The 22,981-nt window shown below is 46.9% G+C and overlaps 30 non-coding genes across 30 annotated transcripts; 9 read left to right on the top strand and 21 right to left on the bottom strand.

The window, feature by feature from the left end:
• Window positions 1-1,258: 1,258 nt before the first annotated feature.
• On the bottom strand, window positions 1,259-1,331 carry TRNAK-CUU (transfer RNA lysine (anticodon CUU)). Its single transcript has one exon. It is a non-coding gene; the product is annotated as a tRNA-Lys (tRNA).
• Window positions 1,332-1,629: 298 nt separating this feature from the next.
• TRNAK-CUU (transfer RNA lysine (anticodon CUU)) lies at window positions 1,630-1,702 on the bottom strand. The gene has a single exon. It is a non-coding gene; the product is annotated as a tRNA-Lys (tRNA).
• A 1,023-nt stretch (window positions 1,703-2,725) lies between these two features.
• On the bottom strand, window positions 2,726-2,798 carry TRNAK-CUU (transfer RNA lysine (anticodon CUU)). Its single transcript has one exon. It is a non-coding gene; the product is annotated as a tRNA-Lys (tRNA).
• A 1,398-nt stretch (window positions 2,799-4,196) lies between these two features.
• Window positions 4,197-4,269, bottom strand: TRNAK-CUU (transfer RNA lysine (anticodon CUU)). Its single transcript has one exon. It is a non-coding gene; the product is annotated as a tRNA-Lys (tRNA).
• A 670-nt stretch (window positions 4,270-4,939) lies between these two features.
• On the bottom strand, window positions 4,940-5,012 carry TRNAK-CUU (transfer RNA lysine (anticodon CUU)). The gene has a single exon. It is a non-coding gene; the product is annotated as a tRNA-Lys (tRNA).
• A 1,034-nt stretch (window positions 5,013-6,046) lies between these two features.
• On the bottom strand, window positions 6,047-6,119 carry TRNAK-CUU (transfer RNA lysine (anticodon CUU)). The gene has a single exon. It is a non-coding gene; the product is annotated as a tRNA-Lys (tRNA).
• Window positions 6,120-7,895: 1,776 nt separating this feature from the next.
• TRNAK-CUU (transfer RNA lysine (anticodon CUU)) lies at window positions 7,896-7,968 on the bottom strand. The gene has a single exon. It is a non-coding gene; the product is annotated as a tRNA-Lys (tRNA).
• Window positions 7,969-8,632: 664 nt separating this feature from the next.
• On the bottom strand, window positions 8,633-8,705 carry TRNAK-CUU (transfer RNA lysine (anticodon CUU)). Its single transcript has one exon. It is a non-coding gene; the product is annotated as a tRNA-Lys (tRNA).
• A 107-nt stretch (window positions 8,706-8,812) lies between these two features.
• TRNAG-GCC (transfer RNA glycine (anticodon GCC)) lies at window positions 8,813-8,883 on the top strand. The gene has a single exon. It is a non-coding gene; the product is annotated as a tRNA-Gly (tRNA).
• Window positions 8,884-10,117: 1,234 nt separating this feature from the next.
• On the bottom strand, window positions 10,118-10,190 carry TRNAK-CUU (transfer RNA lysine (anticodon CUU)). Its single transcript has one exon. It is a non-coding gene; the product is annotated as a tRNA-Lys (tRNA).
• An 838-nt stretch (window positions 10,191-11,028) lies between these two features.
• TRNAG-GCC (transfer RNA glycine (anticodon GCC)) lies at window positions 11,029-11,098 on the top strand. Its single transcript has one exon. It is a non-coding gene; the product is annotated as a tRNA-Gly (tRNA).
• A 119-nt stretch (window positions 11,099-11,217) lies between these two features.
• On the bottom strand, window positions 11,218-11,290 carry TRNAK-CUU (transfer RNA lysine (anticodon CUU)). The gene has a single exon. It is a non-coding gene; the product is annotated as a tRNA-Lys (tRNA).
• A 102-nt stretch (window positions 11,291-11,392) lies between these two features.
• On the top strand, window positions 11,393-11,463 carry TRNAD-GUC (transfer RNA aspartic acid (anticodon GUC)). The gene has a single exon. It is a non-coding gene; the product is annotated as a tRNA-Asp (tRNA).
• An 862-nt stretch (window positions 11,464-12,325) lies between these two features.
• On the bottom strand, window positions 12,326-12,398 carry TRNAK-CUU (transfer RNA lysine (anticodon CUU)). Its single transcript has one exon. It is a non-coding gene; the product is annotated as a tRNA-Lys (tRNA).
• Window positions 12,399-13,062: 664 nt separating this feature from the next.
• On the bottom strand, window positions 13,063-13,135 carry TRNAK-CUU (transfer RNA lysine (anticodon CUU)). The gene has a single exon. It is a non-coding gene; the product is annotated as a tRNA-Lys (tRNA).
• A 107-nt stretch (window positions 13,136-13,242) lies between these two features.
• On the top strand, window positions 13,243-13,313 carry TRNAG-GCC (transfer RNA glycine (anticodon GCC)). Its single transcript has one exon. It is a non-coding gene; the product is annotated as a tRNA-Gly (tRNA).
• An 861-nt stretch (window positions 13,314-14,174) lies between these two features.
• On the bottom strand, window positions 14,175-14,247 carry TRNAK-CUU (transfer RNA lysine (anticodon CUU)). Its single transcript has one exon. It is a non-coding gene; the product is annotated as a tRNA-Lys (tRNA).
• Window positions 14,248-14,354: 107 nt separating this feature from the next.
• Window positions 14,355-14,425, top strand: TRNAG-ACC (transfer RNA glycine (anticodon ACC)). Its single transcript has one exon. It is a non-coding gene; the product is annotated as a tRNA-Gly (tRNA).
• An 861-nt stretch (window positions 14,426-15,286) lies between these two features.
• On the bottom strand, window positions 15,287-15,359 carry TRNAK-CUU (transfer RNA lysine (anticodon CUU)). The gene has a single exon. It is a non-coding gene; the product is annotated as a tRNA-Lys (tRNA).
• An 849-nt stretch (window positions 15,360-16,208) lies between these two features.
• TRNAG-GCC (transfer RNA glycine (anticodon GCC)) lies at window positions 16,209-16,279 on the top strand. Its single transcript has one exon. It is a non-coding gene; the product is annotated as a tRNA-Gly (tRNA).
• Window positions 16,280-17,140: 861 nt separating this feature from the next.
• Window positions 17,141-17,213, bottom strand: TRNAK-CUU (transfer RNA lysine (anticodon CUU)). The gene has a single exon. It is a non-coding gene; the product is annotated as a tRNA-Lys (tRNA).
• A 668-nt stretch (window positions 17,214-17,881) lies between these two features.
• TRNAK-CUU (transfer RNA lysine (anticodon CUU)) lies at window positions 17,882-17,954 on the bottom strand. Its single transcript has one exon. It is a non-coding gene; the product is annotated as a tRNA-Lys (tRNA).
• Window positions 17,955-18,056: 102 nt separating this feature from the next.
• On the top strand, window positions 18,057-18,127 carry TRNAD-GUC (transfer RNA aspartic acid (anticodon GUC)). The gene has a single exon. It is a non-coding gene; the product is annotated as a tRNA-Asp (tRNA).
• A 491-nt stretch (window positions 18,128-18,618) lies between these two features.
• TRNAK-CUU (transfer RNA lysine (anticodon CUU)) lies at window positions 18,619-18,691 on the bottom strand. Its single transcript has one exon. It is a non-coding gene; the product is annotated as a tRNA-Lys (tRNA).
• Window positions 18,692-19,358: 667 nt separating this feature from the next.
• Window positions 19,359-19,431, bottom strand: TRNAK-CUU (transfer RNA lysine (anticodon CUU)). Its single transcript has one exon. It is a non-coding gene; the product is annotated as a tRNA-Lys (tRNA).
• Window positions 19,432-19,533: 102 nt separating this feature from the next.
• On the top strand, window positions 19,534-19,604 carry TRNAG-GCC (transfer RNA glycine (anticodon GCC)). The gene has a single exon. It is a non-coding gene; the product is annotated as a tRNA-Gly (tRNA).
• A 120-nt stretch (window positions 19,605-19,724) lies between these two features.
• TRNAK-CUU (transfer RNA lysine (anticodon CUU)) lies at window positions 19,725-19,797 on the bottom strand. The gene has a single exon. It is a non-coding gene; the product is annotated as a tRNA-Lys (tRNA).
• Window positions 19,798-20,464: 667 nt separating this feature from the next.
• TRNAK-CUU (transfer RNA lysine (anticodon CUU)) lies at window positions 20,465-20,537 on the bottom strand. The gene has a single exon. It is a non-coding gene; the product is annotated as a tRNA-Lys (tRNA).
• A 1,039-nt stretch (window positions 20,538-21,576) lies between these two features.
• On the bottom strand, window positions 21,577-21,649 carry TRNAK-CUU (transfer RNA lysine (anticodon CUU)). The gene has a single exon. It is a non-coding gene; the product is annotated as a tRNA-Lys (tRNA).
• An 849-nt stretch (window positions 21,650-22,498) lies between these two features.
• On the top strand, window positions 22,499-22,569 carry TRNAD-GUC (transfer RNA aspartic acid (anticodon GUC)). The gene has a single exon. It is a non-coding gene; the product is annotated as a tRNA-Asp (tRNA).
• Window positions 22,570-22,981: the final 412 nt, after the last annotated feature.

Raw genomic sequence — 22,981 nt, 5'->3', positions numbered from 1 at the left:
TCTCGCCTGCCGCGCGGGAGGCCTGGGTTTGATTCCCGGCCAATGCAGTGCTGATATGGCAGTGCATTTTGTGAAAGTGAGGACAGCCATTTGCGCTGTGGTGGTGCAAGTTGACAGTGTTCCACATACAATGGTACAGGAAAAGAAAAAAAACATCCGCCCAATGTGGGGCTCGAACCCACGACCCTGAGATTAAGAGTCTCATGCTTTACCGACTGAGTTAGCAATGCTTGGTAACCGAGGAGTTGTGGTGATGGCAAGGCAAGGCATCCTGACTCTCCTGCTTTGTTTTGTACACTAAAGTACATGAGTAAGTCTAAAATTAAGCATCTGTGGATCATTGGTGGTTCAGTGGTAGAAATCTAGCCGGCCACGTGGGAGGCCGGGTTTAATTCCCGGTTAATACATTCCTGAGTTTTTGCTGATAGGGCAGTGCATTTTGTGAAAGTGAGGACAGCCATTTGCGCTGTGGTGATGCAAGTATACACTGTTCCACATACAATGGTACAGGAAGAGAAAAAAACAACTGCCCAACATGGAGCTCAAATACATGACCCTAAGATTAATAGTCTTATGCTCTAGCGACTGTGCTAGTCGGGCTTGGTTACGTAGGCTTGGAGGTGATGGCAAGGCATCCTGACACTCCTGCTTTGTTTTATACACTAAAGTACATGAGTAAGTGTAAAATTAGGCATCTGTGGAGCATTGGTGGTTCAGTGGTAGAATTCTCGCCTGCCACGCGTGAGGCCCGGAATCGATTCCCGGCCAATGCAGTCCTGAGTTTTTGCTGATATGGCAGTGTATTTTGTGAAAGTGAGGACAGCCATTTGCGCTGTGGTGGTGCAAGTATACAGTGTTCCACATACAATGGTGCAGGAAAAGAAAAAACATCCGCCCAACGTGGGGCTCGAACCCACGACCCTGAGATTAAGAGTCTCATGCTCTACCGTGCTAGTCGGGCTTGGTTACGTAGGCTTGGAGGTGATGGCAAGGCAAGGCTTCCTGACACTCCTGCTTTGTTTTATACACTAAAGTACATGAGTAAGTGTGAAATTAGGCATCTGTTTAGCATTGGTGGTTAAGTGGTAGAATTCTCGCCTGCCACGCGTGAGGCCCGGAATCGATTCCCGGCCAATGAAGTCTTGAGTTTTTGCTGATATGGCAGTGTATTTTGTGAAAGTGAGGACAGCCATTTGCGCTGTGGTATTGTAAGTATACAGTGCTCCACATACAATGGTACAGGAAAAGAAAAAACATCCGCCCAACGTGGGGCTCTAACCCACGACCCTGAGATTAAGAGTCTCATGCTCTACCGACTGAGCTAGCCAGGCTTGGTTGAGTATGTATGGAGGTGATGGCAAGGCAAGGCATCCTGACACGCCTGCTTTGTTTCATACACTAAAGTACACGAGTAAGTGTAAAATTAAGTATCTGTGGAGCATTGGTGGTTCAGTGGTAGAATTCTCGCCTGCCACGCGGGAGGCCTGGGTTCGATTCCAGGCCAATGAAGTCCTGAATTTATGCTGATATGGCAGTGCATTTTGTGAAAGTGAGGACAGCCATTTGCGCTGTGGTGGTGCAAGCTGACAGTGTTCCACATACAATGGTACAGGAAAAGAAAAAAAAAAAAGCCCAATGTGGGGCTCGAACCCACAACCCTGAGATTAAGAGTCTCATGCTCTACCAACTGAACTAGCCAGGCTTGGTTGAGAATGTATGGAGGTGATGGCAAGGCAAGGCATCCTCACACTCCTGCTTTGTTTCATACACTAAAGTACATGAGTAAGTGTAAAATTAAGTATCTGTGGAGCATTGGTGGTTCAGTGGTAGAATTCTCGCCTGCCGCGCGGGAGGCCTGTGTTTGATTCCCGGCCAATGCAGTGCTGATAAGGCAGTGCATTTTGTGAAAGTGAGGACAGCCATTTGCGCTGTGGTGGTGCAAGTTGACAGTGTTCCACATACAATGGTACAGGAAAAGTAAAAAAACATCCGCCCAATGTGGGGCTCGAACCCACGACCCTGAGATTAAGAGTCTCATGCTTTACCGACTAAGTTAGCAGTGCTTGGTAACCGAGGAGTTGTGGTGATGGCAAGGCAAGGCATCCTGACTCTCCTGCTTTGTTTTGTACACTAAAGTACATGAGTAAGTCTAAAATTAAGCATCTGTGGATCATTGGTGGTTCAGTGGTAGAAATCTAGCCGGCCACGTGGGAGGCCGGGTTTAATTCCCGGTCAATACATTCCTGAGTTTTTGCTGATAGGGCAGTGCATTTTGTGAAAGTGAGGACAGCCATTTGCGCTGTGGTGATGCAAGTATACACTGTTCCACATACAATGGTACAGGAAGAGAAAAAAACAACTGCCCAACATGGAGCTCAAATACATGACCCTAAGATTAATAGTCTTATGCTCTAGCGACTGTGCTAGTCGGGCTTGGATACGTAGGCTTGGAGGTGATGGCAAGGCATCCTGACACTCCTGCTTTGTTTTATACACTAAAGTACATGAGTAAGTGTAAAATTAGGCATCTGTGGAGCATTGGTGGTTCAGTGGTAGAATTCTCGCCTGCCACGCGTGAGGCCCGGAATCGATTCCCGGCCAATGCATTCCTGAGTTTTTGCTGATATGGCAGTGTATTTTGTGAAAGTGACGACAGCCATTTGCGCTGTTGTGGTGCAAGTATACAGTGTTCCACATACAATGGTACAGGAAAAGAAAAAACATCCGCCCAACGTGTGGCTCGAACCCACGACCCTGAGATTAAGAGTTTCATGCTCTACCGACTGAGCTAGCCAGGCTTGGTTGAGAATGTATGGAGGTGATGGCAAGGCATCCTGACTCTCCTGCTTTGTTTCATACACTAAAGTACACGAGTAAGTGTAAAATTAATTATCTGTGGAGCATTGGTGGTTCAGTGGTAAAATTCTCGCCTGCCATGCGGGAGGCCTGGGTTCAATTCCAGGCCAATGCAGTCCTGAGTTTTTGCTGATATGGCAGTGCATTTTGTGAAAGTGAGTACAGCCATTTGCGCTGTGGTGGTGCAAGTTGACAGTGTTCCACATACAATGGTACAGGAAAAGAAAAAAACATCCGCCCAATGTGGGCTCGAACCCACGACCCTGAGATTAAGAGTCTCATGCTTTACCGACTGAGTTAGCAATGCTTGGTAACCGAGGAGTTGTGGTGATGGCAAGGCAAGGCATCCTGACTCTCCTGCTTTGTTTTGTACACTAAAGTACACGAGTAAGTCTAAAAATAAGCATCTGTGGATCATTGGTGGTTCAGTGGTAGAAATCTAGCCGGCCACGTGGAAGGCCGGGTTCAATTCCCGGTCAATACATTCCTGCGTTTTTGCTGATAGGGCAGTGCATTTTGTGAAAGTGAGGACAGCCATTTGCGCTGTGGTGATGCAAGTATACACTGTTCCACATACAATGGTACAGGAAGAGAAAAAAACAACTGCCCAACATGGAGCTCAAATACATGATCCTAAGATTAATAGTCTTATGCTCTAGCGACTGTGCTAGTCGGGCTTGGTTACGTAGGCTTGGAGGTGATGGCAAGGCAAGGCATCCTGACACTCCTGCTTTGTTTTATACACTAAAGTACATGAGTAAGTGTAAAATTAGGCATCTGTGGAGCATTGGTGGTTCAGTGGTAGAATTCTCGCCTGCCACGCGTGAGGCCCGGAATCGATTCCCGGCCAATGCAGTCCTGAGTTTTTGCTGATATGGCAGTGTATTTTGTGAAAGTGAGGACAGCCATTTGCGCTGTGGTGGTGCAAGTATACAGTGTTCCACATACAATGGTGCAGGAAAAGAAAAAACATCCGCCCAACGTGGGGCTCGAACCCACGACCCTGAGATTAAGAGTCTCATGCTTTACCGTGCTAGTCGGGCTTGGTTACGTAGGCTTGGAGGTGATGGCAAGGCAAGGCATCCTGACACTCCTGCTTTGTTTTATACACTAAAGTACATGAGTAAGTGTGAAATTAGGCATCTGTTTAGCATTGGTGGTTAAGTGGTAGAATTCTCGCCTGCCACGCGTGAGGCCCGGAATCGATTCCCGGCCAATGCAGTCTTGAGTTTTTGCTGATATGGCAGTGTATTTTGTGAAAGTGAGGACAGCCATTTGCGCTGTGGTGGTGTAAGTATACAGTGTTCCACATACAATGGTACAGGAAAAGAAAAAACATCCGCCCAACGTGGGGCTCTAACCCACGACCCTGAGATTAAGAGTCTCATGCTCTACCGACTGAGCTAGCCAGGCTTGGTTGAGTATGTATGGAGGTGATGGCAAGGCAAGGCATCCTGACACGCCTGCTTTGTTTCATACACTAAAGTACACGAGTAAGTGTAAAATTAAGTATCTGTGGAGCATTGGTGGTTCAGTGGTAGAATTCTCGCCTGCCACGCGGGAGGCCCGGGTTTGATTTCCGGCCAATGAAGTCCTGAATTTTTGCTGATATGGCAGTGCATTTTGTGAAAGTGAGGACAGCCATTTGCGCTGTGGTGGTGCAAGTTGACAGTGTTCCACATACAATGGTACAGGAAAAGAAAAAAAAAAAAAAAGCCCAATGTTTGGCTCGAACCCACAACCCTGAGATTAAGAGTCTCATACTTTACCGACTAAGTTAGCAATGCTTGGTAACCGAGGAGTTGTGGTGATGGCAAGGCAAGGCATCCTGACTCTCCTGCTTTGTTTTGTACACTAAAGTACATGAGTAAGTCTAAAATTAAGCATCTGTGGATCATTGGTGGTTCAGTGGTAGAAATCTAGCCGGCCACGTGGGAGGCCGGGTTCAATTCACGGTCAATACATTCCTGAGTTTTTGCTGATAGGGCAGTGTATTTTGTGAAAGTGAGGACAGCCATTTGCGCTGTTGTGGTGCAAGTATACAGTGTTCCACATACAATGGTACAGGAAAAGAAAAATCATCCGCCCAACGTGGGGCTCAAACCCACGACCCTGAGATTAAGAGTCTCATGCTCTACCGACTGAGCTAGCCAGGCTTGGTTGCGTATGTATGGAGGTGATGGCAAGGCAAGGCATCCTGACACGCCTGCTTTGTTTCATACACTAAAGTACACGAGTAAGTGTAAAATTAAGTACCTGTGGAGCATTGGTGGTTCAGTGGTAGAATACTCGCCTGCCGCGCGGGAGGCCATGGTTTGATTCCCGGCCAATGCAGTCCTGAGTTTTTGCTGATATGGCAGTGCATTTTGTGAAAGTGAGGACAGCCATTTGCGCTGTGGTGGTGCAAGTTGACAGTGTTCCACATACAATGGTACAGGAAAAGAAAAAAAACATCCGCCCAATGTGGGGCTCGAACCCACAACCCTGAGATTAAGAGTCTCATACTTTACCGACTAAGTTAGCAATGCTTGGTAACCGAGGAGTTGTGGTGATGGCAAGGCAAGGCATCCTGACTCTCCTGCTTTGTTTTGTACACTAAAGTACATGAGTAAGTCTAAAATTAAGCATCTGTGGATCATTGGTGGTTCAGTGGTAGAAATCTAGCCGGCCACGTGGGAGGCCGGGTTTAATTCCCGGTCAATACATTCCTGAGTTTTTGCTGATAGGGCAGTGCATTTTGTGAAAGTGAGGACAGCCATTTGCGCTGTGGTGATGCAAGTATACACTGTTCCACATACAATGGTACAGGAAGAGAAAAAAACAACTGCCCAACATGGAGCTCAAATACATGACCCTAAGATTAATAGTCTTATGCTCTAGCGACTGTGCTAGTCGGGCTTGGTTACGTAGGCTTGGAGGTGATGGCAAGGCATCCTGACACTCCTGCTTTATTTTATACACTAAAGTACATGAGTAAGTGTAAAATTAGGCATCTGTGGAGCATTGGTAGTTCAGTGGTAGAATTCTCGCCTGCCACGCGTGAGGCCCGGAATCGATTCCCGGCCAATGCAGTCCTGAGTTTTTGCTGATATGGCAGTGTATTTTGTGAAAGTGAGGACAGCCATTTGCGCTGTTGTGGTGCAAGTATACAGTGTTCCACATACAATGGTACAGGAAAAGAAAAAACATCCGCCCAACGTGTGGCTCGAACCCACGACCCTAAGATTAAGAGTCTCATGCTCTACCGACTGAGCTAGCCAGGCTTGGTTGAGGATGTATGGAGGTGATGGCAAGGCATCCTGACTCTCCTGCTTTGTTTCATACACTAAAGTACACGAGTAAGTGTAATATTAAGTATCTGTGGAGCATTGGTGGTTCAGTGGTAGAATTCTCGCCTGCCACGCGGGAGGCCTTTGTTAGATTCCCGGCCAATGCAGTCCTGAAATTTTGCTGATATGGCAGTGCATTTTGTGAAAATGAGGACAGCCATTTGCGCTGTGGTGGTGCAAGTTGACAGTGTTCCACATACAATGGTACAGGAAAAGAAAAAAAACATCCGCCCAATGTGGGGCTCGAACCCACGACCCTGAGATTAAGAGTCTCATGCTTTACCGACTGAGTTAGCAATGCTTGGTAACCGAGGAGTTGTGGTGATGGCAAGGCAAGGCATCCTGACACTCCTGCTTTGTTTTATACACTAAAGTACATGAGTAAGTGTAAAATTAGGCATCTGTTGAGCATTGGTGGTTCAGTGGTAGAATTCTCGCCTGCCACGCGTGAGGCCCGGAATCGATTCCCGGCCAATGCAGTCCTGAGTTTTTGCTGATATGGCAGTGTATTTTGTGAAAGTGAGGACAGCCATTTGCGCTGTTGTGGTGCAAGTATACAGTGTTCCACATACAATGGTGCAGGAAAAGAAAAAGAATCTGCCCAACGTGTTGCTCGAACCCACGACCCTGAGATTAAGAGTCTCATGCTCTACCGACTGAGCTAGCCAGGCTTGGTTGAGAATGTATGGAGGTGATGGCAAGGCAAGGCATCCTGACACTCCTGCTTTGTTTCATACACTAAAGTACACGAGTAAGTGTAAAATTAAGTATTTGTGGAGCATTGGTGGTTCTGTGGTAGAATTCTCGCCTGCCGCGCGGGAGGGCTGGGTTTGATTCCCGGCCAATGCAGTCCTGAGTTTTTGCTGATATGGCAGTGCATTTTGTGAAAGTGAGGACAGTCATTTGCGCTGTGGTGGTGCAAGTTGACAGTGTTCCACATACAATGGTACAGGAAAAGAAAAAAAACATCCGCCCAATGTGGGGCTCGAACCCACGACCCTGAGATTAAGAGTCTCATGCTTTACCGACTAAGTTAGCAATGCTTGGTAACCGAGGAGTTGTGGTGATGGCAAGGCAAGGCATCCTGACTCTCCTGCTTTGTTTTGTACACTAAAGTACATGAGTAAGTCTAAAATTAAGCATCTGTGGATCATTGGTGGTTCAGTGGTAGAAATCTAGCCGGCCACGTGGGAGGCCGGGTTTAATTCCCGGTCAATACATTCCTGAGTTTTTGCTGATAGGGCAGTGCATTTTGTGAAAGTGAGGACAGCCATTTGCGCTGTGGTGATGCAAGTATACACTGTTCCACATACAATGGTACAGGAAGAGAAAAAAACAACTGCCCAACATGGAGCTCAAATACATGACCCTAAGATTAATAGTCTTATGCTCTAGCGACTGTGCTAGTCGGGCTTGGTTACGTAGGCTTGGAGGTGATGGCAAGGCAAGGCATCCTGACACTCCTGCTTTGTTTTATACACTAAAGTACATGAGTAAGTGTAAAATTAGGCATCTGTGGAGCATTGGTGGTTCAGTGGTAGAATTCTCGCCTGCCACGCGTGAGGCCCGGAATCGATTCCCGGCCAATGCAGTCCTGAGTTTTTGCTGATATGGCAGTGTATTTTGTGAAAGTGAGGACAGCCATTTGCGCTGTTGTGGTGCAAGTATACAGTGTTCCACATACAATGGTACAGGAAAAGAAAAAACATCCACCCAACGTGTGGCTCGAACCCACGACCCTGAGATTAAGAGTCTCATGCTCTACCGACTGAGCTAGCCAGGCTTGGTTGAGAATGTATGGAGGTGATGGCAAGGCATCCTGACTCTCCTGCTGTGTTTCATACACTAAAGTACACGAGTAAGTGTAATATTAAGTATCTGTGGAGCATTGGTGGTTCAGTGGTAGAATTCTCGCCTGCCACGCGGGAGGCCTTTGTTCGATTCCCGGCCAATGCAGTCCTGAAATTTTGCTGATATGGCAGTGCATTTTGTGAAAATGAGGACAGCCATTTGCGCTGTGGTGGTGCAAGTTGACAGTGTTCCACATACAATGGTACAGGAAAAGAAAAAAAACATCCGCCCAATGTGGGGCTCGAACCCACGACCCTGAGATTAAGAGTCTCATGCTTTACCGACTGAGTTAGCAATGATTGGTAACCGAGGAGTTGTGGTGATGGCAAGGCAAGGCATCCTGACACTCCTGCTTTGTTTTATACACTAAAGTACATGAGTAAGTGTAAAATTAGGCATCTGTGGAGCATTGGTGGTTCAGTGGTAGAATTCTCGCCTGCCACGCGTGATGCCCGGAATCGATTCCCGACCAATGCAGTCCTGAGTTTTTGCTGATATGGCAGTGTATTTTGTGAAAGTGAGGACAGCCATTTGCGCTGTGGTGGTGCAAGTATACAGTGTTCCACATACAATGGTACAGGAAAAGAAAAAACATCCGCCTAACGTGTGGCTCGAACCCACGACCCTGAGATTAAGAGTCTCATGCTCTACCGACTGAGCTAGCCAAGCTTGGTTGAGAATGTATGGAGGTGATGGCAAGGCAAGGCATCCTGACACTCCTGCTTTGTTTCATACACTAAAGTACACAAGTAAGTGTAAAATTAAGTATCTGTGCAGCATTGGTGGTTCAGTGGTAGAATTCTTGCCTGCCACGCGGGAGGCCTGGGTTCGATTCCCGGCCAATGCAGTCCTGAGTTTTTGCTGATATGGCAGTGCATTTTGTGAAAGTGAGGACAGCCATTTGCGCTGTGGTGGTGCAAGTTGACAGTGTTCCACATACAATGGTACAGGAAAAGAAAAAAAACATCCGCCCAATGTGGGGCTCGAACCCACGACCCTGAGATTAAGAGTCTCAGGCTTTACCGACTGAGTTAGCAATGCTTGGTAACCGAGGAGTTGTGGTGATGGCAAGGCAAGGCATCCTGACTCTCCTGCTTTGTTTTGTACACTAAAGTACATGAGTAAGTCTAAAATTAAGCATCTGTGGATCATTGGTGGTTCAAGGGTAGAAATCTAGCCGGCAACGTGGGAGGCCGGGTTCAATTCCCGGACAATACATTCCTGAGTTTTTGCTGATAGGGCAGTGCATTTTGTGAAAGTGAGGACAGCCATTTGCGCTGTGGTGATGCAAGTATACACTGTTCCACATACAATGGTACAGGAAGAGAAAAAAAAACAACTGCCCAACATGGAGCTCAAATACATGACCCTAAGATTAATAGTCTTATGCTCTAGCGACTGTGCTAGTCGGGCTTGGTTAAGTAGGCTTGGAGGTGATGGCAAGGCAAGGCATCCTGACATTCCTGCTTTGTTTTATACACTAAAGTACATGAGTAAGTGTAAAATTAGGCATCTGTGGAGCATTGGTGGTTCAGTGGTAGAATTCTCGCCTGCCACGCGTGAGGCCCGGAATCGATTCCCGGCCAATGCAGTCTTGAGTTTTTGCTGATATGGCAGTGTATTTTGTGAAAGTGAGGACAGTCATTTGCGCTGTTGTGGTGCAAGTATACAGTGTTCCACATACAATGGTACAGGAAAAGAAAAAACATCCGCCCAATGTGGGGCTCGAACCAACGACCCTGAGATTAAGAGTCTCATGCTGTACCGACTGAGCTAACCAGGCTTGGTTGAGAATGTATGGAGGTGATGGCAAGGCAAGGCATCCTGACACTCCTGCTTTGTTTCATACACTAAAGTACACGAGTAAGTGTAAAATTAATTATCTGTGGAGCATTGGTGGCTCAGTGGTAAAATTCTCGCCTGCCATGCGGGAGGCCTGGGTTCGATTCCAGGCCAATGCAGTCCTGATTTTTTGCTGATATGGCAGTGCATTTTGTGAAAGTGAGGACAGCCATTTGCGCTGTGGTGGTGCAAGTATACAGTGTATCCACATACAATGGTACTGGAAAAGAAGAAACATCCACCTAACGTGGGGATTGAACCCACGACCCTGAGATTAAGAGTCTCATGCTCTACCGACTGAGCTAGCCAGGCTTGGTTGAGAATGTATGGAGGTGATGGCAAGGCAAGGCATCCTGACACTCCTGCTTTGTTTCATACACTAAAGTACACGAGTAAGTGTAAAATTAAGTATCTGTGGAGCATTGGTGGTTCAGTGGTAGAATTCTCGCCTGCCGTGCGGGAGGCCTTGGTTTGATTCCCGGCCAATGCAGTGCTGATATGGCAGTGCATTTTGTGAAAGTGAGGACAGCCATTTGCGCTGTGGTGGTGCAAGTTGACAGTGTTCCACATACAATGGTACAGGAAAAGAAAAAAAACATCCGCCCAATGTGGGGCTCGAACCCACGACCCTGAGATTAAGAGTCTCATGCTTTACCGACTAAGTTAGCAATGCTTGGTAACCGAGGAGTTGTGGTGATGGCAAGGCAAAGCATCCTGACTCTCCTGCTTTGTTTTGTACACTAAAGTACATGAGTAAGTCTAAAATTAAGCATCTGTGGATCATTGGTGGTTCAGTGGTAGAAATCTTGCCGGCCACGTGGGAGGCCGGGTTTAATTCCCGGTCTATACATTCCTGAGTTTTTGCTGATAGGGCAGTGCATTTTGTGAAAGTGAGGACAGCCATTTGCGCTGTGGTGATGCAAGTATACACTGTTCCACATACAATGGTACAGGAAGAGAAAAAAACAACTGCCCAACATGGAGCTCAAATACATGACCCTAAGATTAATAGTCTTATGCTCTAGCGACTGTGCTAGTCGGGCTTGGTTACGTAGGCTTGGAGGTGATGGCAAGGCAAGGCATCCTGACACTCCTGCTTTGTTTTATACACTAAAGTACATGAGTAAGTGTAAAATGAAGTATCTGTGGAGCATTGGTGGTTCAGTGGTAGAATTCTCGCCTGCCACGCGGGAGGCCGGGTTCAATTCCCGGTCAATACATTCCTGAGTTTTTGCTGATAGGGCAGTGCATTTTGTGAAAGTGAGGACAGCCATTTGCGCTGTGGTGATGCAAGTATACACTGCTCCACATACAATGGTACAGGAAAAGTAAAGACATCCGCCCAATGTGGGGCTCGAACCCACGACCCTGAGATTAAGAGTCTCACGCTCTACCGATTGAGCTAGCCAGGCTTGGTTGCGAATGGTTGGAGGTGATGGCAAGGCATCCTGACACTCCTGCTTTGTTTCATACTCTAAAGTACACGAGTAAGTATAAAATTAAGTATCTGTGGAGCATTGGTGGTTCAGTGGTAGAATTCTCGCCTGTCACGCGGGAGGCCCGGGTTTGATTCCCGGACAATGCAGTTCTCAGTTTTTGCTGATATGGCAGTGCATTTTGTGAAAGTGAGGACAGCCATTTGCGCTGTGGTGGTGCAAGTTGACAGTGTTCCACATACAATGGTACAGGAAAAGAAAAAAAACATCCGCCCAATGTGGGGCTCGAACCCACGACCCTAAGATTAAGAGTCTCATGCTTTACCGACTGAGTTAGCAATGCTTGGTAACCAAGGAGTTGTGGTGATGGCAAGGCAAGGCATCCTGACTCTCCTGCTTTGTTTTGTACACTAAAGTACATGAGTAAGTCTAAAATTAAGCATCTGTGGATCATTGGTGGTTCAGTGGTAGAAATCTAGCCGGCCACGTGGGAGGCCGGGTTCAATTCCCGGTCAATACATTCCTGAGTTTTTGCTGATAGGGCAGTGCATTTTGTGAAAGTGAGGACAGCCATTTGCGCTGTGGTGATGCAAGCATACACTGTTCCACATACAATGGTACAGGAAGAGAAAAAAACAACTGCCCAACATGGAGCTCAAATACATGACCCTAAGATTAATAGTCTTATGCTCTAGCGACTGTGCTAGTCGGGCTTGGTTACGTAGGCTTGGAGGTGATGACACGGCAAGGCATCCTGACACTCCTGCTTTGTTTTATACACTAAAGTACATGAGTAAGCGTAAAATTAGGCATCTGTGGAGCATTGGTGGTACAGTGGTAGAATTCTCGCCTGCCACGCGTGAGGCCCGGAATCGATTCCCGGCCAATGCAGTCCTGAGTTTTTGCTGATATGGCAGTGTATTTTGTGAAAGTGAGGACAGCCATTTGCGCTGTGGTGGTGCAAGTATACAGTGTATCCACATACAATGGTACTGGAAAAGAAAAAACATCCACCTAACGTGGGGCTTGAACCCACGACCCTGAGAATAAGAGTCTCATGCTCTACCGACTGAGCTAGCCAGGCTTGGTTGAGAATATATGGAGGTGATGGCAAGGCATCCTGACTCTCCTGCTTTGTTTCATACACTAAAGTACACAAGTAAGTGTAAAATTAAGTATCTGTGGAGCATTGATGGTTCAGTGGTAGAATTCTCGCTTGCCACGCGGGAGGCCCTGGTTCGATTCCCGGCCAATGCAGTCCTGAATTTTTGCTGATATGGCAGTGCATTTTGTGAAAGTGAGGACAGCCATTTGCGCTGTGGTGGTGCAAGTTGACAGTGTTCCACATACAATGGTACAGGAAAAGAAAAAAAACATCCACCCAATGTGGGGCTCGAACCCACGACCCTGAGATTAAGAGTCTCATGCTTTACCGACTGAGTTAGCAATGCTTGGTAACCGAGGAGTTGTGGTGATGGCAAGGCAAGGCATCCTGACACTCCTGCTTTGTTTTATACACTAAAGTACATGAGTAAGTGTAAAATTAGGCATCTGTGGAGCATTGGTGGTTCAGTGGTAGAATTCTCGCCTGCCACGCGTGAGGCCCGGAATCGATTCCCGGCCAATGCAGTCCTGTGTTTTTGCTGATATGGCAGTGCATTTTGTGAAAGTGAGGACAGCCATTTGCGCTGTGGTGGTGCAAGTATACAGTGTTCCACATACAATGGTACAGGAAAAGATAAAACATCCGCCCAACGTGGGGCTCGAACCCACGACCCTGAGATTAAGAGTCTCATGCTCTACCGACTGAGTTAGCCAGGCTTGGTTGAGAATATATGGAGGTGATGGCAAGGCAAGGCATCCTGACACTCCTGCTTTGTTTCATATACTAAAGTACATGAGTAAGTGTAAAATTAAGTATCTGTGGAGCATTGGTGGTTCAGTGGTAGAATTCTTGCCTGCCACGCGGGAGGCCTGGGTTCGATTCCCGGCCAATGCAGTCCTGAGTTTTTGCTGATATGGCAGTGCATTTTGTGAAAGTGAGTACAGCCATTTGCGCTGTGGTGGTGCAAGTTGACAGTGTTCCACATACAATGGTACAGGAAAAGAAAAAAAATATCCGCCCAATGTGGGGCTCGAACCCACGACCCTGAGATTAAGAGTCTCATGCTTTACCGACTGAGTTAGCAATGCTTGGTAACCGAGGAGTTGTGGTGATGGCAAGGCAAGGCATCCTGACTCTCCTGCTTTGTTTTGTACACTAAAGTACATGAGTTAGTCTAAAATTAAGCATCTGTGGATCATTGGTGGTTCAATGGTAGAAATCTAGCCGGCCACATGGGAGGCCGGGTTCAATTCCCGGTCAATACATTCCTGAGTTTTTGCTGATAGGGCAGTGCATTTTGTGAAAGTGAGGACAGCCATTTGCGCTGTGGTGATGCAAGTATACACTGTTCCACATACAATGGTACAGGAAGAGAAAAAAACAACTGCCCAACATGGAGCTCAAACACATGACCCTAAGATTAATAGTTTTATGCTCTAGCGACTGTGCTAGTCGTGCTTGGTTACGTAGGCTTGGAGGTGATGGCAAGGCAAGGCATCCTGACACTCCTGCTTTGTTTTATACACTAAAGTACATGAGTAAGTGTAAAATTGGGCATCTGTGGAGCATTGGTGGTTCAATGGTAGAATTCTCGCCTGCCACGCGTGAGGCCCGGAATCGATTCCCGGCCAATGCAGTCTTGAGTTTTTGCTGATATGGCAGTGTATTTTGTGAAAGTGAGGACAGCCATTTGCGCTGTTGTGGTGCAAGTATACAGTGTTCCACATACAATGGTACAGTAAAAGAAAAAACATCCGCCCAACGTGGGGCTCGAACCCACGACCCTGAGATCAAGAGTCTCATGTTCTACCGACTGAGCTAGCCAGGCTTGGTTGAGAATGTATGGAGGTGATGGCAAGGCAAGGCATCCTGAAACTCCTGCTTTGTTTCATACACTAAAGTACACGAGTAAGTGTAAAATTAAGTATCTATGGAGCATTGGTGGTTCAGTGGTAGAATTCTCGCCTACCACGCGAGAGGCCCGGGTTCGATTTCCGGCCAATGCAGTCCTGAGTTTTTGCTGATATGGCAGTGCATTTTGTGAAAGTGAGGACAGCCATTTGCGCTGTGGTGGTGCAAGTTGACAGTGTTCCACATACAATGGTACAGGAAAAGAAAAAAAACATCCGCCCAATGTGGGGCTCGAACCCACGACCCTGAGATTAAGAGTCTCATGCTTTACCGACTGAGTTAGCAATGCTTGGTAACCGAGGAGTTGTGGTGATGGCAAGGCAAGGCATCCTGACTCTCCTGCTTTGTTTTGTACACTAAAGTACATGAGTAAGTCTAAAATTAAGCATCTGTGGATCATTGGTGGTTCAGTGGTAGAAATCTAGCCGGCCACGTGGGAGGCCGGGTTCAATTCCCAGTCAATACATTCCTGAGTTTTTGCTGATTGGGCAGTGCTTTTTGTGAAAGTGAGGACAGCCATTTGCGCTGTGGTGATGCAAGTATACACTGTACCACATACAATGGTACAGGAAGAGAAAAAAACAACTGCCCAACATGGAGCTCAAATACATGACCCTAAGATTAATAGTCTTATGCTCTAGCGACTGTGCTAGTCGGGCTTGGTTACGTATGCTTGGAGGTGATGGCAAGGCAAGGCATCCTGACACTCCTGCTTTGTTTTATACACTAAAGTACATGAGTAAGTGTAAAATTAGGCATCTGTGGAGCATTGGTGGTTCAGTGGTAGAATTCTCGCCTGCCACGCGTGTGGCCCGGAATCGATTCCCGACCAATGCACTCCTGCGTTTTTGCTGATATGGCAGTGTATTTTGTGAAAGTGAGGACAGCCATTTGCGCTGTGGTGGTGCAAGTATACAGTGTTCCACATACAATGGTACAGGAAAAGAAAAAACATCCGCCCAACGTGGGGCTCGAACCCACGACCCTGAGATCAAGAGTCTCATGTTCTACCGACTGAGCTAGCCAGGCTTGGATGAGAATGTATGGAGGTGATGGCAAGGCAAGGCATTCTGACACTCCTGCTTTGTTTCATACACTAAAGTACACGAGTAAGTGTAAAATTAAGTATCTGTGGAGCATTGGTGGTTCAGTGGTAGAATTCTCACCTGCCATGCGGGAGGCCTGGGTTCGATTCCTGGACAATGCAGTCCTGAGTTTTTGCTGATATGGCAGTGCATTTTGTGAAAGTGAGGACAGCCATTTGCGCTGTGGTGGTGCAAGTTGACAGTGTTCCACATACAATGGTACAGGAAAAGAAAAAAAATATCCGCCCAATGTGGGGCTCGAACCCACGACCCTGAGATTAAGAGTCTCATGCTTTACCGACTGAGTTAGCAATGCTTGGTAACCGAGGAGTTGTGGTGATGGCAAGGCAAGGCATCCTGACTCTCCTGCTTTGTTTTGTACACTAAAGTACATGAGTTAGTCTAAAATTAAGCATCTGTGGATCATTGGTGGTTCAATGGTAGAAATCTAGCCGTCCACGTGGGAGGCCGGGTTCAATTCCCGGTCAATACATTCATGAGTTTTTGCTGATAGGGCAGTGCATTTTGTGAAAGTGAGGACAGCCATTTGCGCTGTGGTGATGCAAGTATACACTGTTCCACATACAATGGTACAGGAAGAGAAAAAAACAACTGCCCAACATGGAGCTCAAATACATGACCCTAAGATTAATAGTCTTATGCTCTAGCGACTGTGCTAGTCGGGCTTGGTTACGTAGGCTTGGAGGTGATGGCAAGGCAAGGCATCCTGACACTCCTGCTTTGTTTCATATACTAAAGTACACGAGTAAGTGTAAAACTAAGTATCTGTGGAGCATTGGTGGTTCAGTGGTAGAATTCTCGCCTGCCACGCGGGAGGCCTGGGTTCGATTCCTGGCCAATGCATTCCTGAGTGTTTGCTGATATGGCAGTGCATTTTGTGAAAGTGAGGACAGCCATTTGCGCTGTGGTGGTGCAAGTTGACAGTGTTCCACATACAATGGTACAGGAAAAGAAAAAAAACATCCGCCCAATGTGGGGCTCGAACCCACGACCCTGAGATTAAGAGTCTCATGCTTTACCGACTGAGTTAGCAATGCTTGGTAACCGAGGAGTTGTGGTGATGGCAAGGCAAGGCATCCTGACTCTCCTGCTTTGTTTTGTACACTAAAGTACATGAGTAAGTCTAAAATTAAGCATCTGTGGATCATTGGTGGTTCAGTGGTAGAAATCTAGCCGGCCACGTGGGAGGCCGGGTTCAATTCCCAGTCAATACATTCCTGAGTTTTTGCTGATTGGGCAGTGCATTTTGTGAAAGTGAGGACAGCCATTTGCGCTGTGGTGATGCAAGTATACACTGTACCACATACAATGGTACAGGAAGAGAAAAAAACAACTGCCCAACATGGAGCTCAAATACATGACCCTAAGATTAATAGTCTTATGCTCTAGCGACTGTGCTAGTCGGGCTTGGTTACGTAGGCTTGGAGGTGATGGCAAGGCAAGGCATCCTGACACTCCTGCTTTGTTTTATACACTAAAGTACATGAGTAAGTGTAAAATTAGGCATCTGTGGAGTATTGGTGGTTCAATGGTAGAATTCTCGCCTGCCACGCGTGAGGCCCGGAATCGATTCCCGGCCAATGCAGTCTTGAGTTTTTGCTGATATGGCAGTGTATTTTGTGAAAGTGAGGACAGCCATTTGCGCTGTTGTGGTGCAAGTATACAGTGTTCCACATACAATGGTACAGGAAAAGAAAAAACATCCACCCAACGTGGGGCTCGAACCCACAACCCTGAGATTAAGAGTCTCATGCTCTACCGACTGAGCTAGCCAGGCTTAGTTGAGAATGTATGGAGGTGATGGCAAGGCAAGGCATCCTGAAACTCCTGCTTTGTTTCATACACTAAAGTACACGAGTAAGTGTAAAATTAAGTATCTGTGGAGCATTGGTGGTTCAGTGGTAGAATTCTTGCCTGCCACGCGGGAGGACCTGGTTCGATTCCCGGCCAATGCAGTCCTGAGTTTTTGCTGATATGGCAGTGTATTTTGTGAAAGTGAGGACAGCCATTTGCGCTGTGGTGGTGTAAGTATACAGTGTTCCACATACAATGGTACTGGAAAAGAAAAAAAACATCTGCCCAATGTGGGGCTCGAACCCACGACCCTGAGATTAAGAGTCTCATGCTTTACCGACTGAGTTAGCAATGCTTGGTAACCGAGGAGTTGTGGTGATGGCAAGGCAAGGCATCCTGACTCTCCTGCTTTGTTTTGTACACTAAAGTACATGAGTAAGTCTAAAATTAAGCATCTGTGGATCATTGGTGGCTCAGTGGTAGAAATCTAGCCGGCCACGTGGGAGGCCGGGTTTAATTCCCGGTCATTACATTCCTGAGTTTTTGCTGATAGGGCAGTGCATTTTGTGAAAGTGAGGACAGCCATTTGCGCTGTTGTGGTGCAAGTATACAGTGTTCCACATACAATGGTACAGGAAAAGAAAAAACATCCGCCCAATGTGGGGCTCGAACCCACGACCCTGAGATTAAGAGTCTCACGCTCTACCGATTGAGCTAGCCAGGCTTGGTTGCGAATGTATGGAGGTGATGGCAAGGCATCATGACACTCCTGCTTTGTTTCATACACTAAAGTACACGAGTAAGTATAAAATTAAGTATCTGTGGAGCATTGGTGGTTCAGTGGTAGAATTCTCGCCTGTCACGCGGGAGGCCCGGGTTCGATTCCCGGACAATGCAGTTCTTAGTTTTTGCTGATATGGCAGTGCATTTTGTGAAAGTGAGGACAGCCATTTGTGCTGTGGTGGTGCAAGTTGACAGTGTTCCACATACAATGGTACAGGAAAAGAAAAAAAACATCCGCCCAATGTGGGGCTCGAACCCACAACCCTGAGATTAAGAGTCTCATGCTTTACCGACTGAGTTAGCAATGCTTGGTAACCGAGGAGTTGTGGTGATGGCAAGGCAAGGCATCCTGACTCTCCTGCTTTGTTTTGTACAGTAAAGTACATGAGTAAGTCTAAAATTAAGCATCTGTGGAGCATTGGTGGTTCAGTGGTTGAATTCTCGCCTGCCACGCGTGAGGCCCGGAATCGATTCCCGGCCAATGCAGTCCTGAGTTTTTGCTGATATGGCAGTGTATTTTGTGAAAGTGAGGACAGCCATTTGCGCTGTGGTGGTGCAAGTATACAGTGTTCCACATACAATGGTACAGGAAAAGAAAAAACATCCGCCCAACGTGGGGCTCGAACCCACGACCCTGAGATTAAGAGTCTCATGCTCTACCGACTGAGCTAGCCAGGCTTGATTGAGAATGTTTGGAGGTGATGGCAAGGCAAGGCATCCTGACTCTCCTGCTTTGTTTTGTACACTAAAGTACATGAGTAAGTCTAAAATTAAGCATCTGTGGATTATTGGTGGTTCAGTGGTAGAAATCTAGCCGGCCACGTGGGAGGCCGGGTTTAATTCCCGATCAATACATTCCTGAGTTTTTGCTGATAGGGCAGTGCATTTTGTGAAAGTGAGGACAGCCATTTGCGCTGTGGTGATGCAAGAATACACTGTTCCACATACAATGGTACAGGAAGAGAAAAAAACAACTGCCCAACATGGAGCTCAAATACATGACCCTAAGATTAATAGTCTTATGCTCTAGCGACTGTGCTAGTCGGGCTTGGTTACGTAGGCTTGGAGGTGATGGCAAGGCAAGGCATCCTGACACTCCTGCTTTGTTTTATACACTAATGTTCATGAGTAAGTGTAAAATTAGGCATCTGTGGAGCATTGGTGGTTCAGTGGTATAATTCTCGCCTGCCACGCGTGAGGCCCGGAATCGATTCCCGACCAATGCAGTCCTGCGTTTTTGCTGATATGGCAGTGTATTTTGTGAAAGTGAGGACAGCCATTTGCGCTGTGGTGGTGCAAGTTTACAGTGTTCCACATACAATGGTACAGGAAAAGAAAAAACATCCGCCCAACGTGTGGCTCGAACCCACGACCCTGAGATTAAGAGTCTCATGCTCTACCGACTGAGCTAGCCAGGCTTGGTTGAGAATGTATGGAGGTGATGGCAAGGCATCCTGACTCTCCTGCTTTGTTTCATACACTAAAGTACACGAGTAAGTGTAAAATTAAGTATCTGTGGAGCATTGGTGGTTCAGTGGTAGAATTCTCGCCTGCCACGCGGGAGGCCAAGGTTCGATTCCTGGCCAATGCAGTCCTGAATTTTTGCTGATATGGCAGTGCATTTTGTGAAAGTGAGGACAGCCATTTGCGCTGTGGTGGTGCAAGTATATAGTGTATCCACATACAATGGTACTGGAAAAGAAAAAACATCCACCTAACGTGGGGCTTGAACCCACGACCCTGAGATTAAGAGTCTCATGCTCTACCGACTGAGCTAGCCAGGCTTGATTGAGAAAGTATGGAGGTGATGGCAAGGCAAGGCATCCTGACTCTCCTGCTTTGTTTTGTACACTAAAGTACATGAGTTAGTCTAAAATTAAGCATCTGTGGATCATTGGTGGTTCAATGGTAGAAATCTAGCCGTCCACGTGGGAGGCCGGGTTCAATTCCCGGTCAATACATTCATGAGTTTTTGCTGATAGGGCAGTGCATTTTGTGAAAGTGAGGACAGCCATTTGCGCTGTGGTGATGCAAGTATACACTGTTCCACATACAATGGTACAGGAAGAGAAAAAAACAACTGCCCAACATGGTGTTCAAATACATGACCCTAAGATTAATAGTCTTATGCTCTAGCGACTGTGCTAGTCGGTCTTGGTTACGTAGGCTTGGAGGTGATGGCAAGGCAAGGCATCCTGACACTCCTGCTTTGTTTTATACACTAAAGTACATGAGTAAGTGTAAAATTAGACATCTGTGGAGCATTGGTGGTTCAATGGTAGAATTCTCGCCTGCCACGCGTGAGGCCCGGAATCGATTCCCGGCCAATGCAGTCCTGCGTTTTTGCTGATATGGCAGTGTATTTTGTGAAAGTGAGGACAGCCATTTGCGCTGTGGTGGTGCAAGTATACAGTGTTCCACATACAATGGTACAGGAAAAGAAAAAACATCCGCCCAACGTGGGGCTCGAACCCACGACCCTGAGATCAAGAGTCTCATGTTCTACCGACTGAGCTAGCCAGGCTTGGTTGAGAATATATGGAGGTGAGGGCAAGGCAAGGCATTCTGACACTCCTGCTTTGTTTCATACACTAAAGTACACGAGTAAGTGTAAAATTAAGTATCTGTGGAGCATTGGTGGTTCAGTGGTAGAATTCTCACCTGCCATGCGGGAGGCCTGGGTTCGATTCCCGGACAATGCAGTCCTGAGTTTTTGCTGATATGGCAGTGCATTTTTTGAAAGTGAGGACAGCCATTTGCGCTGTGGTGGTGCAAGTTGACAGTGTTCCACATACAATGGTACAGGAAAAGAAAAAAAATATCCGCCCAATGTGGGGCTCGAACCAACGACCCTGAGATTAAGAGTCTCATGCTTTACCGACTGAGTTAGCAATGCTTGGTAACCGAGGAGTTGTGGTGATGGCAAGGCAAGGCATCCTGACTCTCCTGCTTTGTTTTGTACACTAAAGTACATGAGTTAGTCTAAAATTAAGCATCTGTGGATCATTGGTGGTTCAATGGTAGAAATCTAGCCGTCCACGTGGGAGGCCGGGTTCAATTCCCGGTCAATACATTCATGAGTTTTTGCTGATAGGGCAGTGCATTTTGTGAAAGTGAGGACAGCCATTTGCGCTGTGGTGATGCAAGTATACACTGTTCCACATACAATGGTACAGGAAGAGAAAAAAACAACTGCCCAACATGGAGCTCAAATACATGACCCTAAGATTAATAGTCTTATGCTCTAGCGACTGTGCTAGTCGGGCTTGGTTACGTAGGCTTGGAGGTGATGGCAAGGCAAGGCATCCTGACACTCCTGCTTTGTTTTATACACTAAAGTACATGAGTAAGTGTAAAATTAGGCATCTGTGGAGCATTGGTGGTTCAATGGTTGAATTCTCGCCTGCCACGCGTGAGGCCCGGAATCGATTCCCGGCCAATGCAGTCTTGAGTTTTTGCTGATATGGCAGTGTATTTTGTGAAAGTGAGGACAGCCATTTGCGCTGTTGTGGTGCAAGTATACAGTGTTCCACATACAATGGTACAGGAAAAGAAAAAACATCCACCCAACGTGGGGCTCGAACCCACGACCCTGAGATTAAGAGTCTCATGCTCTACCGACTGAGCTAGCCAGGCTTGGTTGAGAATGTATGGAGGTGATGGCAAGGCAAGGCATCCTGAAACTCCTGCTTTGTTTCATACACTAAAGTACACGAGTAAGTGTAAAATTAAGTATCTGTGGAGCATTGGTGGATCAGTGGTAGAATTCTTGCCTGCCACGCGGGAGGGCCGGGTTCGATTCCCGGCCAATGCAGTCCTGAGTTTTTGCTGATATGGCAGTGTATTTTGTGAAAGTGAGGACAGCCATTTGCGCTGTGGTGGTGTAAGTATACAGTGTTCCACATACAATGGTACAGGAAAAGAAAAAACATCCGCCCAATGTGGGGCTCTAACCCACGACCCTGAGATTAAGAGTCTCATGTTCTACCGACTGAGCTAGCCAGGCTTGGTTGGGAATGTATGGAGGTGATGGCAAGGCAAGGCATCCTGACACTCCTGCTTTGTTTCATACACTAAAGTACACGAGTAAGTGTAAAATTAAGTATCTGTGGAGCATTGGTGGTTCAGTGGTAGAATTCTCGCCTGCCACGCGGGAGGCCCGGGTTCGATTTCCGGCCAATGAATTCCTGAATTTTTGCTGATATGGCAGTGCATTTTGTGAAAGTGAGTACAGCCATTTGCGCTGTGGTGGTGCAAGTTGACAGTGTTCCACATACAATGGTACTGGAAAAGAAAAAAAACATCTGCCCAATGTGGGGCTCGAACCCACGACCCTGAGATTAAGAGTCTCATGCTTTACCGACTGAGTTAGCAATGCTTGGTAACCGAGGAGTTGTGGTGATGGCAAGGCAAGGCATCCTGACTCTCCTGCTTTGTTTTGTACACTAAAGTACACGAGTAAGTATAAAATTAAGCATCTGTGGAGCATTGGTGGTTCAGTGGTAGAATTCTCGCCTGTCACGCGGGAGGCCTGGGTTCGATTCCCGGACAATGCAGTTCTCAGTTTTTGCTGATATGGCATTGCATTTTGTGAAAGTGAGGACAGCCATTTGTGCTGTGGTGGTGCAAGTTGACAGTGTTCAACATACAATGGTACAGGAAAAGAAAAAAAACATCCGCCCAATGTGGGGCTCGAACCCACGACCCTGAGATTAAGAGTCTCATGCTTTACCGACTGAGTTAGCAATGCTTGGTAACCGAGGAGTTGTGGTGATGGCAAGGCAAGGCAAGGCATCCTGACTCTCCTGCTTTGTTTTGTACAGTAAAGTACATGAGTAAGTCTAAAATTAAGCATCTGTGGAGCATTGGTGGTTCAGTGGTTGAATTCTCGCCTGCCACGCGTGAGGCCCGGAATCGATTCCCGGCCAATGCAGTCCTGAGTTTTTGCTGATATGGCAGTGTATTTTG

The sequence above is a fragment of the Pseudophryne corroboree genome, chromosome 3, assembly GCF_028390025.1.
Source record: "Pseudophryne corroboree isolate aPseCor3 chromosome 3, aPseCor3.hap2, whole genome shotgun sequence".
In the NCBI taxonomy this organism is placed as follows: Eukaryota; Metazoa; Chordata; class Amphibia; order Anura; family Myobatrachidae; genus Pseudophryne; species Pseudophryne corroboree.
Note: the sequence above shows the minus strand (reverse complement) of the source record. Positions and strands in the feature narration are given on the sequence as shown.